This window comes from Physeter macrocephalus, chromosome 16 (assembly GCF_002837175.3).
Source record: "Physeter macrocephalus isolate SW-GA chromosome 16, ASM283717v5, whole genome shotgun sequence".
NCBI lineage: Eukaryota > Metazoa > Chordata > Mammalia > Artiodactyla > Physeteridae > Physeter > Physeter macrocephalus.
In genome coordinates this window covers 58,333,167-58,339,275 of record NC_041229.1, presented here as the reverse complement: position 1 = coordinate 58,339,275, position 6,109 = coordinate 58,333,167, and the positions used below count along the sequence as shown (strand labels likewise).

The 6,109-nt window shown below is 43.6% G+C and overlaps 1 long non-coding RNA gene across 1 annotated transcript in view; it reads left to right on the top strand.

The window, feature by feature from the left end:
- Positions 1–6,109, top strand: part of LOC114488067 (uncharacterized) — a 55,605-nt gene that overhangs the window by 49,022 nt on the left and 474 nt on the right. The gene's annotated exons all lie outside the window — the stretch shown is intronic.

Genomic DNA, 6,109 nt, shown 5'->3' with positions numbered 1-6,109 from the left:
GCTCTGCGATAGATGTCTATTTAACCTTAATCCAGTGTTTTGCAAACTTGCTTGTTGATGGAAACTTTTATTCATGGAATATCTATTATCATTATACAGAAAACATTTGAGAAGTGCTGAGGTGAAGACTACTGACTGAACAGAGGAGGTCTGGGTTGTGGTCCTGGCTCTGCCATTAACTCACATTTTTCATCTTCTTTGGACTTTAGTTCCCTCAGCTGCAAAAGGAGAGGGTTGGAATCAATGATCTAGAGAGAAAAAAGAACTACCATTTATTGCACACTAACTCTGTGCCAGGCACTGACATGCCATCAGAACCCTTAGAGGGGCCCCATGCTTCGTTTAATCTGCTGTCATCATCTTGAAATTCTTAATATTTGGGGTTTTTTTTGCGTTACGCGGGCTTCTCACTGTTGTGGCCTCTCCCGTTGCGGAGCACAGTCTCCGGATGCGCAGGCCCAGAGGCCATGGCCCACGGACCCAGCCGCTCCGCGGCACGTGGGATCCTCCCGGACCGGGGCACAAACCTGTATCCCCTGCATCGGCAGGCGGACTCTCAACCACTGCGCCACCAGGGAAGCCCCTTAATAATTTTTAAACAAGAGGCTTTGCATTTTCACTTTGCACTGAGCCCCATAAATTATGTAGCAAATCATGCAGCTGGTCCTATGTGTGTGTATGTATGTGTATGAGAGAGTGAAAGAGAGAGATTATCTCTAATATTATCTCTAATCTTTACATCAGCCTCAAGTATGTGTATTATTATTTATGATATACAGATATGGAAACTGAGAATGAATGAGGTGATATAAATTGCTCAAGGTCACATAGGGAGTGAATAGCAGAGCCAGGATTCCAAGTGAATCCACTGGGCTCTAAAGTTTTGCTCTTTCCACTAGACCAGCTGCCAGTGCAAACATTCTATAATTCTAAGATTCTTTTGTTCTTCAAGCTATTACTAGATCTATCTCACTGTTCAAGTAACAGAATAACTGTATGGCTACCACTCACTGTCTTAAGTGAATATCCGGCTAAATGAATTAGTGAGCAATGGACTAGATGTCAGTGAATGCAAGGCTAGATGACAATAGAAAGTTAGACAGATGTGGAGCCCATAAAACTTGGTTCTGCCATTTACTAACCATGTAAACTGCGGTGACCCACTTGACTTTTCTAGGTCTCAGTCTACATCATAGGTACGTTGTGAGGGTTAAATGAAATAGTGTATTGCCTAACGCCTGATAATCCCTCAAAATATTATTACTATTCTTTTATTTACCTAGCCAGGCTAGATTTACTATTGTGATATCAGAGCTCCAACTATTGGAACCCATTTGACTTGTTGAATAACAAGTGCAAAAACATTAGATGTCTTTCCTATTTTTCTGAATCAAATTAAATTTTAATTTTTCTAATTCAAATCAAATTAAATTTAGCTTCAGCCTCATCTACCATCTTGGTGGGACATTCAATATCAGAACTTCTGTGGGGATAAAAAAACCTCAGGGCTTACCCAATCTAGAAAACCTGGGGAACTGTCTTCAGTCCATTGAAGTTGTAGCTCATTGTCCAAGCAGGAGTATTGCAGTCAGATGTATCTGACCCAGTTGCTCAAGGCATCTGCTCCTTCTATTCTAAACCAGGCCACCAAGAACTCCTGTATGGCTCCCAAAGCCATGGCTTGGTGTTCATTCCCCAGGTGTGCTTATAGTCACCACTGCCAGAGATACTGGGAGAGAGCCAAGTTCAGGTCCCCTCCTGGCTGTGTAGACTCCAACTCTGCTCCCTATTAATCTTCAGAGTTTTCCCCCCTCCCAAACAATCCAGCTCTGTCCCTTTAAGAATGTATATGTTGGAGGGCTTCCCTGGTGGCGCAGTGGTTAAGAATCCGCCTGCCAACGCAGGGGACACGGGTTCGAGCCCTGGTCCGGGAAGATCCTACATGCCGCGGAGCAACTAAGCCCGTGCGCTGCAACTACTGAGGCTGCGCTCTAGAACCCGCGAGCCACGACTACTGAAGCCTGTGCACCTAGAGCCCATGCTCCGCAACAAGAGAAGCCACCACAATGAGAAGCCCGTGCATCGCAACGAAGAGTAAACCCCGCTCACCGCAACTAGAGAAAGCCCGCATGCAGCAACGAAGACCCAACGCAGCCAAAAATAAAATAAATAAAATAAATAAATTTATTTTTAAAAAAAAGAATGTATATGTTGGAAACTAGTGAATAAAACAAAAAAGAAGCAGACTCATAGATTTAGAGAACAAACTAGTGGTTACCAGTGGGGAGAAGGGGAAAGGGCAATATAGGAGTAGGGGGAAAAAAGGGTTATTATGGGATTACATGAAATCATGTGGTGAAACTTTTGAAAATTGTAAAGCACTATAGAATTTAAAGAATTTTTCATTAAATTAAAAAAAAAGAATACAACATTAAAAAGAAAAATAAAAGAATGTATATGTTGGAAACAGAGACCTCTAAATGGTCCAAACCCTCCCTCCCTATCCGTCAAAGAAAGCCTCCCAACCTACAAAGGACTAACTGTGTTTCTGAAGAGGATACAGAGGAAAATTTTCTTTAAGTCTTTTTACTGAGTCCACAGCAGAAAAAAAAATTAATTGATTTAATTAATCAATCATTAATTCATACACAATGTTCTCAAACTTTTTCATCTTCTGTGAAGATTCCCATGACCCCTTTCTTCCTTGGCCACTGTAGTTCATATGTAATCCTGTATGTCTTATCTTTTTTTTTTTTTTTTTTTTTGCGGTACACAGGCCTCTCACTGTTGTGGCCTCTCCTGTTGAGGAGCACAGGCTCCGGACGCGCAGGCTCAGTGGCCATGGCTCACGGGCCTAGCCACTCTGCGGCATGGGGGGTCTTCCCGGACCGGGGCACGAACCTGTGTCCCCTGCATCGGCAGGCGGACTCTCAATCACTGTGCCACCAGGGAAGACCATGTATGTCTTATCTTTACTGCCAACTGGGGAAGCAGGGTGGGGAAGGGGAAGTGACAGGACTAAACAGATTATGTTGCTGATTCCATTTTGGGTGAAAATTGTCACAACCAACTGTTTGGAATTCCACATTTCTGATCTTCGGAACCCCTTGGGAACAATGAGAGCAGTTGGTGGAAAAAACACAGGCTTTGGAAGCTTTGATTTATGGGAATACGTTTATATGTAATGGCACAGAGTGCTTGGTGACAGGGTATTGGAACAGGCTAGGACACTGATGTTCATGGCATAGGTAAAAGAGAAGGAAGCATTAGACCAGCAGTTTTCCCCCTCGTGTAGACAATTATCCTGGTGTCTGCCAAGTCAAGGGCAAAATTAGAATTTTGCTCTAAGGTAGCTGCAGAACTATAGATGAGTAGTGCCGGGCCCTCTAGTGGCCAGTTTTTATTCAGCGACCATAACTCTGTTTTTCTACGCCGCCAGTCTCTATTACTGCCTTGTCTTCATTATGGTTTTGCTAGAACCACTAACTGTCTCCATCTATATTCTATCATCCCATTCCTCTGTCATTACTGACAAATACTTAGGAACAGGCTCAGTGCTAGGGAACAGTTCTTGAGGGAGAGATTGATTCCCTTGGAGGTGGAGACTGAGGTGGAGAGTGGCATGCAGGTCTTTTGGAGAGCACTCTTGGGAGATACATCAGTAAGGAAGTGAGGAAGCAGGAGTGGGCATAGGGAGAAGCTAACTCACAATCTGGTTGCAACCGAAACCTCAGCTGATCCTACCAGGAGTTCTGGAGCTGAGGTGGCTCCTCAGAGTTGTCCCAAATTGATGCGATGGAACCAGCCCTTTGTATCCCTGTATCAGTCTGTCATTGGTCATGAGCTGCCCCCCAGTTGGGGTTATAGTCTTGGATGGAATCGTTCCCTCTGGCCCAGTTAAATGCACAGTGAGGGGTGCAGCTGTGAGCTGCCAGCAGCCCACGTTTGCAGCAGCTGGGTGATGGGTGCGTTGACCCCAAAGATCCGGGCAGAGTGTCACTGTATCCACTCCTGGGAGTTAGCAGTCATATTCAGGGGCTCCCCAAGCACTTTGTCTGTACCTTTCTTTTGTCAGTTACCCCTGATGCAGGGAGGAAAAGTCCAGAAACAGAAGTCAGGAGACATAGATTCTAGCACAGACTACTGCTGCGTGATCTTAAGTATATTACCTAAATTATCCTGGCCTCGAGACTAGCAATAGTCAATATGGTTCAGTAACAGTCCTTACCATTCATATTTTACAAAGTGTTCTCACATCCACTTTTAACTGAATCCACCAGACCAAACTCTCTAAACCAAATGAGAGAATGGAGATGGAAATGTCTTGAAAGGTTGGAAGCACCATACACATACACATGTGAGAGATTATGTAGCACAATACTCATAATAATGTTGATTCATTTCACCAATACTTATGGAGCATACACTTTGTGCCAAGCCTTATCCTAGTTGATGAGGGCATAGAGATGCATTAGACATGGTCCCTGCTTGCACCTTTGCAGTGTTTCTAGGAGGGGAAAAGACATGCCTGGAGAGTACATTGTGGTAAAAATTATCAGAGAATTATAAGCAGAGCAATAACATGAGTGAAAGAAGCCTCCACCTGTGAAGAGGAGGGTAGTTCAAAGTAGAGCTTCATAGAAATGGAACAGTTTTATAGGTAGAAAAACAAGTGGGTGAGTTAATCCTTGCCCCCATGAAGACAGGGACTGTGCCTTTCTTGTTTGCTGCTATATTCTTTTGCCAAACACATTGCCTAATATCTTGGTTGTACTTAATAATTATTTCTTGAATGAATGAATGGTAATCCAAGAGCAGAACTGTAAGCCTGTAGCTGTCCCACAGAGATCTTTTGAAATGTATTTAAATAATCTCATCTTCTCTCTAACTGAGGGAGGTGCATCAATGATTCACATTAGATCTTTTCTTGAGATTTTACCCTTCTAATCTCCCAGCAGATTCTGTGGCTGGTCTCTATATGTTTCTCTTATTCGCAGTGTTGAGTTAGTGCTGTAGGGACTCAGGGACTCTTACCCAAGAGCTGTCCCAATTGACTTATTATTCCCATAAGCACTGTGACAATGACCTCTCTTCTCTTTGAGGCATCTTGTTTGGGGGTAAAAGGAGCTGGGCGAGGACAAGATTGTGACTGCTCTACTTGATCCATGAAGGGGAGCGGAGAGGCCAGCCACAGAGTGTGCTAGGAGATTAAGAGTGTTTAGTCTCAAGAAAGGATCTAATGTGACTCTCAAAGGGACCAGCTATAGTGGGGAGAACATGGGCTTTGAATTTAGGTGAGTCTGTGTTAAAATCTAGACAGTGCTACATATTAAGTGAATGTTGAACAAGCTATTTCACCTCTGAGCTTCTGTTACTTCATCTATGAAATGAGGTTAAAAAAATAATTACCTCTAGAGCTTCCCAGCACAGTGCCTGGCAGAGATTGGTTGGTTATCAAATAGTAATTTTTCTTCCCTTTCTTTCTTGTTCTCTAATTTCCTTCTCTCCTGCTCCTAGACCTCATTCTGTCACAGTTTAACCACAGATGGGTTCTCTGATTTCATCCAGGCAGATCATGTTCTTGGTTTCCTAGTGGCACCTGAAAGAGAATTCTTTTTCCTACACAAAGCTGGCTGAAAGACTTGCTTTGTCTATTTCCCCTTTGCCTAAACAAATATCTTGGATATTACCACTCCAATGAGAGGAGAGACCAGACTCACCAGTGCCAGAAAAAAAAAAAAGAGCAAACGTCACGTTCCCAGGACAGGCTTAGTTAGACCTGCAAGGCTCCCGCCCGTACCCCTCAGAAAACATGACTGAATCAGAGTAATAGCACTTCTTCCTCTTGGCAGGACTGTACTTTTTTTTTTTTTTGGTCACACTACATGGCTTGTGAGATCTTAGTTCCCTGACCAGGGATTGAACCCACGCCCTCAGCAGTGAAATCACGGAGTCCTAACCTCTGGACCACCAGGGAATTTCCAGGACTCTACATTTTTTTTTTTATTATGACCCGTCCTGGGGAAAGTGAGGAGGGTAGAGTGAAGACCACTAGCTGGCCACAAAATCCATTCTTTCTTCCTTAGTAATTGAGGTTTGGCTGCTTGCA